This window comes from Pseudophryne corroboree, chromosome 3 (genome assembly GCF_028390025.1).
Source record: "Pseudophryne corroboree isolate aPseCor3 chromosome 3, aPseCor3.hap2, whole genome shotgun sequence".
Classification (NCBI taxonomy): domain Eukaryota; kingdom Metazoa; phylum Chordata; class Amphibia; order Anura; family Myobatrachidae; genus Pseudophryne; species Pseudophryne corroboree.
Genome location: NC_086446.1, coordinates 103,468,913 through 103,481,430, shown reverse-complemented (window position 1 = coordinate 103,481,430; position 12,518 = coordinate 103,468,913). Strand labels below are relative to the sequence as shown.

Below are 12,518 nucleotides of genomic sequence, written 5' to 3'. Positions count from 1 at the left end.
CCCCTAGAGTTTATACTACTTTTATTGCCATTGTGGAGTGCTGCTTGTTGTAATTATATATATATATAATCTTCAGTATCACCCATGCAAAAGATTGTCTCAGCTATAGCATCACTAGCATAATGAGCAGGAGAAAAGGCATCCAGCCCTAGCCACTGGCAGCATATGGCTGCCTGGTTCTCAGAACCCACAGTGAATGTAAGTTCTGGAAATATAAAACTGTCATATACTGTACAGTAAATACTGTGGCTTTTTGGGGGGTGGGGTGATGGGGGCGGAGAGAGTATGCTGCCTGTCGTATTTTATATACTGTTTATTGGGCACTTTTTTTTTTATGTGTTAACCAACCGCCTCCTCTCATCAATGAAAGCCAAAACCCCTCACCACCAAAAAGGATTTCTGTGTATAGCACCAGACAGTCCTCTCAATGTGCTATACGCCTTTTTATTTATATATGAAAAAAATTTAATGGACAAATCAAGCCAAATTCTGAGTCGTATTCAGCCATGTCTGTGTGTGTGTTTTGCCACTGTATCATATTCGACTTAATGCTAATACTGGTACCACCCTGGTGTACGGTCATGCGTCTGAATGTGAATGTGCAAGAAGTGAGATGCCCACTTTGTGTTTCTTTAGACACTGTAAACCTGCTTTGTGCATCTTTAGATGCAACCAACAAAACTTGCACCAACTGCTTGTTAGGTGCAGAATCCCAGACAGACTATGGCTTCTATTAGCGATTAAACATTTCAGTTTGTTGGCACTCCCATAACATGTACATAAGTAATTGTATCTCCGTGCTTCTGAACTGCCACCTCCCCAGTCACTGCCCAGGAAGGCCCAATACATTATAGGTATATATTAGTGTTTCAGCATAGGGCCTTTCCCGCCTTATTTAGATCTGAAAACAAAGCAAAACGTCACCTCAGTCTTCCTGTCATTCTGCCCTGTCTCGCCTCTCTGTTGCTCTTCCTCACCACCCCTGATCTACTATCTTCTCAGTATAGCTATTATTAAAAAGGTAAGGTCTTTTTTTATTTTTCGTTTTTTATGCAAAGATTTCACATTCATAACATATTTTTTTCATATTACGGTCACATTAACACTACGCTATTGATATATGCAAAGAAGGTATTGAGATTGAGGTTTTAAAGGGACCCGCTAGTCACACCCCATGGCACAGACCACACCACCTGTGCAGACCACACCCGCACAACATTGACCATACCACACATATCACTAGTCACACTCCTGCTGCGGCACAAAATAGGCCATTCATAAACTTCAGCTCCAGGCCCATGTGTGCCGTAATCTGCCACTGAGAGGCAGTAGAATATGAGTGGCACTCTGTGACAAAAGGTCGCCTATAAGTCAAAGCTGGAGGCTCGTTCTATAGGTTTACACAAATAAGTTGGTGCAGTCCTCACAGGTAAAAGTTGACAAATTAGTTTTCCACTCTGCTAGGCCCAGGTCCCAACTCCGTCCTGTTGTGTTCGGCCAGTGATTTCCTGCTCTTGGTTTCTCGCTGTGATGACACTGGGTCTGATTCATGTTTGTAAGTAAAGCAAATAAGCAAGCAACTGGGCAAAACCACACTGCACTGCAGGTGGAACAGATGTAACATGTGCAGAGAGAGTTAGATTTGGCGGGGTGTGTCCAGCATCGGACTGGCTGACCGTGGGAACTGCTTCTGGTCCATTTTGTGTTTAGAAGCACACGACTCTTTACACCCATTACCTGCATCGCAGATGACTGCAGGTGCGAGTGCAGAGAACTGGTTGTCTCTAAACACTGTCCTGGCATAAATGAACCAGAAGTGGTTCTCCGGTCAGCCTGTCTGACACAGGGTGGGTCCAAACAGAAATCTAAATTGCAGTGTTAAAATAAACCTGTCTTTCATTTGTGTGCTACATGCAAAAGCAGCCATTATTTACCCTGAACAGAAAAAAAATTAAATGTATCTGATCCCCATGCATGGCATCATGGTTTGTTCCAGACACAAAGTTACTTTTTTTTGCTTTCCTTACAAACTAAGGTCTGATAAACTAGCATCTGTACACACTAGGCATGGCTGGGGGAGCTAGAACATATGTGCCGACTTTCATGCTGCCCCCTCCAGGAAAGGGCAGCCAGGTCGGAGAGCTGGAAGCTGTGGTTTAATATAAGGGGGTTGTGAAGGGGGCGTGGCAGCGGGATTGCGCCCACACGCTTCCCGCTATGCAGTGCCAAGATTACTGCCATTATACAGAGGGGCGTGGCTATGATGACACGATTCGGCACAAATTGCATCAACACCCACCGGTGGAGCTCACTTCACCTAGCCCTGGGAGACTTGCCCACTTTTCTGGTGGGCCGGGAGCACCACCAGTTTTTCAGGAGCCCCCCGGTAGTTCCGGGAGTGTAGGCAAGTTTGAGCTAGACTGAAGCGTCCTCTTTTAGTTTACATATTTATATACTTATATAGCACACACACATTATGCAGCTCTTTACAGAGAATATTTAGTTATTAATATAAGTTCCTGCCCTAGAGGAGCTTACAGTCTATGCTCACTATCACTGGACTCACACACTAGGCAGGGGCGAATTAACAGAGGAGGGGGCCCGTGTGTACCTCCTGGAATTATGCTGGAGTTTGGCATTGTGCCGGAGTCAACTGCTCATGCACAGGTCTCCAGAAACATGGCACTTGCCATGTTCCTGAGACGAAAATCACTACTGAGCATGCGCAGCAGACATTTTGGCGACAGTTTTTGCTGCAACTGCAGCGCCTGACGCTGGACTCTGGAAAGGTAATTATTAAAAAGGGGTGTAGTGTGTGCACACCACACACACTGCACGCATTTTTAATACTTACCTTTCTGGAGTCCAGCGTCAGGTGCTGCAGTCGCGACCAAGGGGCCCGTGTGTAACGATTTCTAGAGTTCTCTGTGTGTGCGTGCTTGGAAAGATGTCAGCTGAAGCCAGGTGAAAATTAAGTAAAGTTTATTGTGGAAACAGTGGTGGTAAAAATAAATATAAACTGGATGCTTGATTACATGGAACAAAACACGATAAATGGAATATTTCAGGTTAAACATAGATGCAAAATAAACATGAAGAAATCCGGGTTTAAATCAAGCAGGGGAAAAATAACATACCAAAAATGAAGTGATCAGGCAGGAATGGAAACAAACTGCAAATAATAGTCCAGAAATGTAGATGTTGAACTGGCAGGGTAAGAAGTCCAGAAGCAAGGCACATGCGTTTTAGCAAACTGCAGGGAAGTCTCCAAGAAGCAAATAAGGCAGAATCTGGACAGGGTTACTGGAGAGAGCCCAGTCTCACTCCATACGGAACCGCAATGATCTGCAACTAAGTGCCTGTGAGCTGGAGTTAAATAGCAGCAGGGTGTTGGGCTCCAGGTGCACACAATCAGGTAATTACCCTGCAGAGGCAGTGTGCAACTGCCATTCAGACCTGAGGCAACAAGTGAGACCCCTAGAGGCAGGAATGAGGTAATGCAAGGCAAAACAAAACACAAATATTCCTAACATTATCCCCCCCTTAAACAGGCGGATTCCAGACGCCTCAAAGTTCACCTTCTCTTCTTTTTTCCTTTTTTCTTTCTGGGTTGCCTAACCCTATTTGAAGGTGTCACAAAGACACTATTAGGCAATACAGGTCCATCAAAAACGAGTCTCGGATCATCCAGAAGCTCACTCTCAGAGTCGGAGCCACCACCCAGCGGTAGAACTGACCTCTTATTTTCCTGGATGGAATCAAGAGCGGATGGTAAACTTGTAGATGTTAAACTTGCCGAGCAATCTGCGTGAACACCTAGAGATACCTGCCCACATCTGAAAAACTGAGGGTGCTCCCCAGACTGCAAAGGCAGGTTCTCAGAGGGGCACACCTTAGTAGATTCATCTAGGAGCGTGAGGACAGTTGGTGGACTGAATCTTTCGGTCACAGCCTTGAGGAAACCGGGCAAATCTTGTAACACTGGATCTCCCTTATCTATAAGACCATTTACCCACTTCAAGGCCCTCCCCCTGAATCTCATACATACGTTAGCAATGATATCAATAGGGGACAAGTCATCAAAACTCAGATAATATCTGAAGAGAGCTAAACAGTGAGAGATATTTCCATAAAAGTAAGGCAGATCCTCGGGCAAATCTTGGATCTCGGGCATGGCAGGCACCTCTATCTGGTGTTGGACAGGCGGAACCCCCTCCTGGGGCTGGACAGGCAGAACCCCCTCCTGGGGCTGGACAGGCGGAACCCCCTCCTGGGGCTGGGCAGGCGGAACCCCCTCCTGGGGCTGGGCAGGCGGAACCCCCTCCTGGGGCTGGGCAGGCGGAACCCCCTCCTGGGGCTGGACAGGCGGAACCCCCTCCTGGGGCTGGACAGGCGGAACCCCCTCCTGGGGCTGGACAGGCGGAACCCCCTCCTGGGGCTGGACAGGCAGAACCCCCTCCTGGGGCTGGACAGGCAGAACCCCCTCCTGGGGCTGGACAGGCAGAACCCCCTCCTGGGGCTGGACAGGCAGAACCCCCTCCTGGGGCTGGACAGGCAGAGCCCCCTCCTGGGGCTGGACAGGCCTTGGCCGGACCTCTGGCAAGGTGGACACCTCTCGGACCTCTGGCAAGGCGGGCACCTCTCGGACCTCTGGCAAGGCGTGGACCTCTGGCAAGGCGAGCACCTCTCGGACCTCTGGCAAGGCGTGGACCTCTGGCAAGGCGGGCACCTCTCGGACCTCTGGCAAGGCGGGCACCTCTCGGACCTCTGGCGAAGCGGGCACCTCTCGGGCCTCTGGCGAAGCGGGCACCTCTCGGGCCTCTGGCGAAGCGGGCACCTCTCGGGCCTCTGGCGAAGCGGGCACCTCTCGGGCCTCTGGCGAAGCGGGCACCTCTCGGGCCTCTGGCGAAGCGGGCACCTCTCGGACCTCATGCCGTGAGGCAAGGGCAACGGGGACCTCATGCCGTGAGGCAAGGGCAACGGGGACCTCATGCCGTGAGGCAAGGGCAACGGGGACCTCATGCCGTGAGGCAAGGGCAACGGGGACCTCATGCCGTGAGGCAAGGGCAACGGGGACCTCATGCCGTGAGGCAAGGGCAACTGGGACCTCATGCCGTGAGGCAAGGGCAGCAGGGACCTCATGCCGTGAGGCAAGGGCAGCAGGGACCTCATGCCGTGAGGCAAGGGCAGCAGGGACCTCATGCCGTGAGGCAAGGGCAGCAGGGACCTCATGCCCGAAGGCAAGGGCAGCAGGGACCTCATGCCCGAAGGCAAGGGCAGCAGGGACCTCATGCCCGAAGGCAAGGGCAGCAGGGCCGGACACCCCTCCTGGGGTCGCAGGGCCGGACACCCCTCCTGGGGTCGCAGGGCCGGACACCCCTCCTGGGGTCGCAGGGCCGGACACCCCTCCTGGGGTCGCAGGGCCGGACACCCCTCCTGGGGTCGCAGGGCCGGACACCCCTCCTGGGGTCGCAGGGCCGGACACCCCTCCTGGAGTCGCTGGGCCGGACACCCCTCCTGGGGTCGCTTGGCTGGACACCCCTCCTGGGGTCGCTTGGCTGGACACCCCTCCTGGGGTCGCTGGGCCGGACACCCCTCCTGGGGTCGCTTGGCCGGACACCCCTCCTGGGGTCGCTTGGCCGGACACCCCTCCTGGGGTCACTTGGCCGTACACCCCTCCTTTCGAAATTTGAGCACCACAGTGGCATAACTGAGCAGAATTTGGCACTATGGCAGAATGAGGAAAGCTCTTTTTATGTTTGCGAGTAGGACATAACTGAATAAAATGTCCCGACCTGCCGCAATAAAAACAGAGCTTCTTATCCCTTCTATGTCTCCTTTCTTCCTCAGAGAGACTGGGTCGTGGAAAACTCCAAAACTTGCCTTTGCTTACGCTAGAAAAACAGCAGCCAGAATTGAGAGTACCAGACTGATCTTTTCCCCTTTTTTCCTGCGTCTCCTTAAAGGGAGCAGGTAACCTTACTGAATCTTCAGGCAGAGCAGACAGTATCTCTGAAGATAGGATTTGAATACCCTCCAGTTTCTCTCTGAAATCCACCAGCAATGCAGAACTCAAAAACGGCAAAAACTTGAGAGGCAGGGAACCTTTCTGAAGTGAAGCCATTTTATGAGATTCAGCTGAATCAAAACAAAACTCCTGCACACGTTTATTTTGGCAGATCATTCTGTAACGATTTCTAGAGTTCTCTGTGTGTGCGTGCTTGGAAAGATGTCAGCTGAAGCCAGGTGAAAATTAAGTAAAGTTTATTGTGGAAAAAGTGGTGGTAAAAATAAATATAAACTGGATGCTTGATTACATGGAACAAAACACGATAAATGGAATATTTCAGGTTAAACATAGATGCAAAATAAACATGAAGAAATCCGGGTTTAAATCAAGCAGGGGAAAAATAACATACCAAAAATGAAGTGATCAGGCAGGAATGGAAACAAACTGCAAATAATAGTCCAGAAATGTAGATGTTGAACTGGCAGGGTAAGAAGTCCAGAAGCAAGGCACATGCGTTTTAGCAAACTGCAGGGAAGTCTCCAAGAAGCAAATAAGGCAGAATCTGGACAGGGTTACTGGAGAGAGCCCAGTCTCACTCCATACGGAACCGCAATGATCTGCAACTAAGTGCCTGTGAGCTGGAGTTAAATAGCAGCAGGGTGTTGGGCTCCAGGTGCACACAATCAGGTAATTACCCTGCAGAGGCAGTGTGCAACTGCCATTCAGACCTGAGGCAACAAGTGAGACCCCTAGAGGCAGGAATGAGGTAATGCAAGGCAAAACAAAACACAAATATTCCTAACACCGTGTGCACCTCACACATTGCACCCAGTAGCGGATCTTGCCACAGGCAAGCAGGACTTTTGCCCAGGGCGCCGCCGCCGATCCGAAAGCGCTTAAGCCTGGGGGACTTATTTGTGCGGCATTAACGAAGGATCCGGAGGACGTACTCGGCAGTTTTGGACACCTTCAGTAACCGGGACTTTGGCTCCTTACGGGAACGGTGTGCCTAACACATTTATGAAGTAAAATCAGCCAGAATGAGATTCTGCTTACTACATGCAAATTTATCAGCTATACCATGTGAGTGGGACCATTGAGTAATAAAATCACGTCTTTCATTCAAGCGGAATACACTATGTGTTGTATTTTTCTGTTATTTTTTTTAGCCCATTGTTAATCAATTTGGATCTGGAACCATTCTATTATATCCATTGTGTAAGCCATTTTTGACCACTCAATTTCTGTTGTGATAAGGTTGCGCCACCTGGTTTCACTAATTTTGGGTGCATGATTCTTAATTAAAACCACGGTGAAGGTTTTTTGTGTGACTAAGGGCTGCTACTTAAGTATAAGCGCAATTAGGATCTCCTATCTTTGCTTTACCATCTGGAGGGCGCCGCACCATGGCAAGATCCGCTACTGCTGTGCCCTCCGCTGCCCACTGTGTCCCCCGGCTGTGTCCCCCTGTGAAGGGAACTAGACGCTACGCATCTAGTTTCCCTTCGTGGAGAGGACCTTTGCTATGCGGTGCGCGATGACGTCATCGCACACTGCGCAGCAAAGGGACCTTTTGCTGTGCGGTGCGCGATGACGTCATTGCGCACCACTCAGCATTTAAGCGGCGCTACTACTGAACAGGGGGCGTAACTGACCACTCCCCCTGTATTAAGCCACGCCCCCATTACCTGCCCAGGGTGCAGAGAGGGCTCGAACCGGCCCTGATTGCACCCATTATAGAAAGACCTATGACACTAGGGTTATTTTTTTTTTACAGAAACCAATTAACCTACCAGAATGTTTTTGAAGTGTGGAAGTAAACCGGAGTACCAGGAGTAACCTGCACAAACATGAGGAGAACATACTGTCAAAGTCGGAAAAATATCATGCTACACGTTGCCATATATTCACCCCATGCGCTTGCCCGCTGCACATGCACATTCTCTCCCATGCGTGCGCATATTCGCAGTTGCGTGCCAGCGCCTCCACGGCCATGCGCTCGGGCGCGTGGTATGTGCATTAACGGTAGAGTTTGCGTGCGTCTAGCGGGCGACTCAATCGTTACATAGTAAATCCAAATAGTATGTTTTATAGATAATGTTCCCCTTAATAACTGTAAGTTTGTTTATTGTAACTGGTCCCTGGACAGAGGAATTCCTCTTTGCATGATACGAAGGGTCAGATAGGGTCTGAGCGGTGGTGTTTGGTACCTAACTAAAGAACATTTTATTAGGAACAATCCGGTGCTGGTTAGGTAAAGATTAATCGCTCCTGCGTATAGTTATGTCTATTAGTAGTTTCTGGACATTTACTATATTTGCGGTTCATTATCAATGCGGCGGGAATCCTGAGATTCCCTCCCACCTGAGCAGTTCGATATAGTCACAGCTCACCTGTTCAAACCAACCTATGACCTTTTGTTATAATGCGGTCCTGTGTCCAATGAACAATGAGATTATAGGTCCCTTTGTAGTATACTGTATGTATGTAGGGTATATAAGAACAGGCAGCTTGGCCCAGCTCAGTCTTCTCTCTACAACGGTTTTCATCATTGACTAACCCAGAGCTGGTAACCAGGACTGCGCAGCTAATCATTCCCCAGTGTGTAAGTACTCTCTGTGACCATTCTTAATCTCTGACTGTAATTTTGCCACATTCTCTCTCTCTCTCATTGTATGTTATTATTTGCGATTGTGCCGCTATTGTATATTAACGTGTAGTTATTCTGTTAGATATTGATGTTAGCCTGTAGTGTATGAACTGTTAACTGTATTTCCCCTTTTGATATAACTAAATCTTGTTAGTAAAGGTTTTGGAGCCTTAGCAAGGTATTGTGTGTTTATTACATTGCTGAGGGTATTCGGAGCGTCTCAATCGCTCAAACAGCTTTTATATTAACAAGGTTAAGCAGCGTTATATCGCTGCAGTATTTCAGTAGTAAGGTTTACAATACAGACTCAATCTTTCAGTGTGTTGCATACAAGGTTTACTGAGTGTCATCCCGTGAGCGTCTGCGCCACTCGCGTTCTCCTCGCGGTCACAGCGTCCGCTACGCTAGTAGCGTAGCATTACGGTAGTCGGCCGCCTATAGCGTGTTCGATACCAAGCGTAAAGCTGTGAGCGAGCGTGCCGCTTGTGCATCTCGATCACGGCTAAGCGTCTGCTACGCTAAGTGCGTACCCTTACGGTACCCCATACGCCAATTGCGTACTGAGTCTCTTACCTACATATAGTGAAAGTTATAAGGTAATTAAATCAGCATTATCAATTGGGAGCTCGTCCGTCCTCCACACATCCACACTATCGAACACAGACTTTATCTGTCAGCAAAGGGCGGGAAAGTAGTATCCCTTCGTATCCGTATTGGTGGTGAGGGATACAGTGGTGCTGACTAGATAAGCGTCTGTTACGCTACGCTGTAGGAGTGCTGGTGGAATCCGGAACCGGAAGGTAAGAACAATACGCTATTGTCTTTTAAAACTGTTTATTTCTGTTTTGCGTACACACGCACGCACGCACACACCTGCATTTCTTTTTCATTTGTATATTGTTACATTGTCACTCTCCTGGTTGCCATTTCATAATTGATAACGTGCTGAGAAAGATTTGTTGCTATTGGTAGTTAAAAGTAAAAATAATACGTTAAGGAGTAATTTGTAAAACACGCACACGGCTTTGCCTAAAGATACAAGGAAAGATCTGTGTGGTGTTCGGTAGATGATTACAGTTAAAGATCATTTACATTGATATAAACGTGTTAGTTGTATTTCTGTGGACATATCTGGCTTGCGTACGCGTGTCCCTAACAAAGGGAGGGACTAGCGTACGCGACGCGAGGGCCGACGCACGGAGCGTATATTACGCAACGGAGCGTCTGGGTACGCCCACATAATACAAATCACACGATAGTATTGTTTTTAGTAGGCGATACGGAGGCAACGCGATAATAGCGCAAATCAATCTCAGTGTCCAAAATTTTAAGCTAATAGATCCTTCTCTAGTTGCAACTCCTCTGGACTAGACTGTGTTACTGAATGAAAGGGATTTCTGCGCAGAAACGAAAGTAAAGAGTATATGAGGTGAAAGTGTGTGTATACATATATAAGTTTCTCATTTTTGGGTGGAACCACAGGAAATCGAGTTCTCGTGAGGTACATACGTGAGAGTGACAGCACGGTGGCTTGGGAGGCATCCCTTGTTAAACATATTGAAATAAGAGCATTAGAGTATAGCAGACCAGGAGGTCTACTGTAGCACAGACCAGGAGGTCATGGACCAGGAGGTCCAGGTACAGCAGACTAGGAAGTCCGCTATAGATAGAGTCAAGAAGCACAACACCAGGAAGGGTTGGTGCGGTACCCATATAGGCCATTAAGCTCCGGCTGAAGGAATTCGCAGCCACAATTTTCGATTCCGTTGGTCGTTCCGCACATAAGATTAGTTGCTTGTGTGCAGTACGATTGTACCGCACGTAATTGTGTGCATTAGTTTGTAACTTGACCCAGTACCATTTGCGTACGCTAGAGGGGTCATAAAAACGCTATTTGTACATTCTAACGGGATTTGTGTAATTTTTTTTATTTTAGGGGAGGTTCGCTGGTCACTCGGGAACTATCCAACAACCAATAGTTACTGGGAAGGGTTAAGTGCTCTTCGGATCACACCTACATGTTCCAGTAAGCAGAGGTTCAGGTCGCAGGGGCCCTGGGTTGAGTACGCCAGCGCTAGGGCAGCGTGTGGGCGTATTGGTCGACGTGGGCGAGTGAGTGAAGGTACTCGGTAAACTTTCACCGTCGGCCTACCGGACATCTTGGTTTTTGTAAGGGTTCGCTGAAGACCCTGATTTGTAGGTCAGAGGTAGTGAAAGCAACACCTGCAAAGATGGGGGCCAGTTGTTCAGGTGGGGGGCGATCAACCCTGGTTCAGGTTGATTTAGTAAACCGACCAATAGGGTCGGCAAGGTATATCATGTGTGAGAAATACGGTTCACACACAGAGGTTTTGTGCAATGAATGGGAAAGAATGACTGTGCATGATGGGGAAAAGTTCCCACGGGTAGGTAGTTTTAGCCCAGAGGTGTTACAAAATCTAAGGAGAAGGATATGTCTCATTAAATCTGCAAAGAGACGGATCAAGCATTATGACTATTTACAGTTATGGCAACAGGAGGGTGAAATACAGAGAGGATTGGCTCAAGCGGCTGGATCTAACCCTATCAGAAAACTGATAGCCACCGCTCCCCCACCACCATACATGACAGGAGAGAAGGTGGTTACAGAGAGTGGCACACTGGTGTTTGATAAACATGCACTTAGTAAATGTATAGATGTTAAGAATAATGTAACTAAGATTGTTGATGCTAATACTAATCCGTGCAAGCTGTACCCTGTTTTAAACTTTCCTCAGGATTATGACCAAGAGGACGAACCCACAACAATATCGGCACTCTCTCTAGCAGCCACCATAGCAGAAACAACATTGGGCACGGCCCAAACCGTAAGAGTAGTATCAAAGGCCCCTAGCGGAGGGACTGGTGAGGTCGTATCAACTGGTAAGTACGGCACTGTACACTATGCTGAAGCCATTACACCACATGTTGTAGAATCTACTCAGAATGATGTTATTGAACTTAATCCCGTCAGGGTAATTGCAGTACCAAATGGGAAAACTGACACTTCAGGAGTCACTCCTGTCAGGAACATCGCCATGCACTGCCCCTTTTCCCGAACAGAATTAAGATCAATGATGTCTGAATTCCCTGATCCTAGGAAAGATCTGGTTGCAAGCCAGAGATACATTAGAGAGCTAGGTAATTCTGCAGAGCCCACTAACAAAGATTGGCGGACATTGCTGAGGGCATGTTTACCCCCCAATGTCGACGCAGTGAAATTCATCGCCGACTGTAAATTAGATGAAGAGGTACCCCTTATGGATGCGTACAATCAAGATAATGTAAAGAGAATCAATTAACAGTTAGGAGAGTATTTCCCAGCTGTTGTCAAATGGAACAAAATTTTCTCCATTAAACAAAAAGAGGGAGAAACAGCTGCTGATTATTTCCATCGGGCACTGCAGGACATGGCTAGGTATACAGGGATAGAAGACATTAAAACAAATGTGAATCACAGAGAAGTAGCAGTATCTGTGTTAATGGATGGTTTAAAAGAAGTATTGAAGACTAGGGTACAGACCACCCAACCATGTTGGCGAGGTTTGTCGGTGGCTACTTTGAGAGAGGCCGCTATTGATCATGATCGGAATATCACCAGACACAGGGAGTCGCAGAGTGATAAGTTAATGGCCGTAAGTATACAGGCCCTGACCACAAGGCCACCTCAGCTTAAATCTCAGACCCCTGTGGGTAAGTCAAATGTGGAAACTTGTTATTACTGTCATAAAGAGGGACATTTTGCACGAGACTGTAGATTGAAAAATGCATAAAAATCATATCAACCCCCTAGACAACGACATGACACACGAAATTGGGATCAAGGACCGCAGAGACGGA

The 12,518-nt window shown here is 48.1% G+C and overlaps 1 protein-coding gene across 1 annotated transcript in view; it reads left to right on the top strand.

Moving 5' to 3' along the window:
• Positions 1–12,518, top strand: part of LOC135054897 (zinc finger protein 84-like) — a 97,967-nt gene that overhangs the window by 2,157 nt on the left and 83,292 nt on the right. The gene's annotated exons all lie outside the window — the stretch shown is intronic.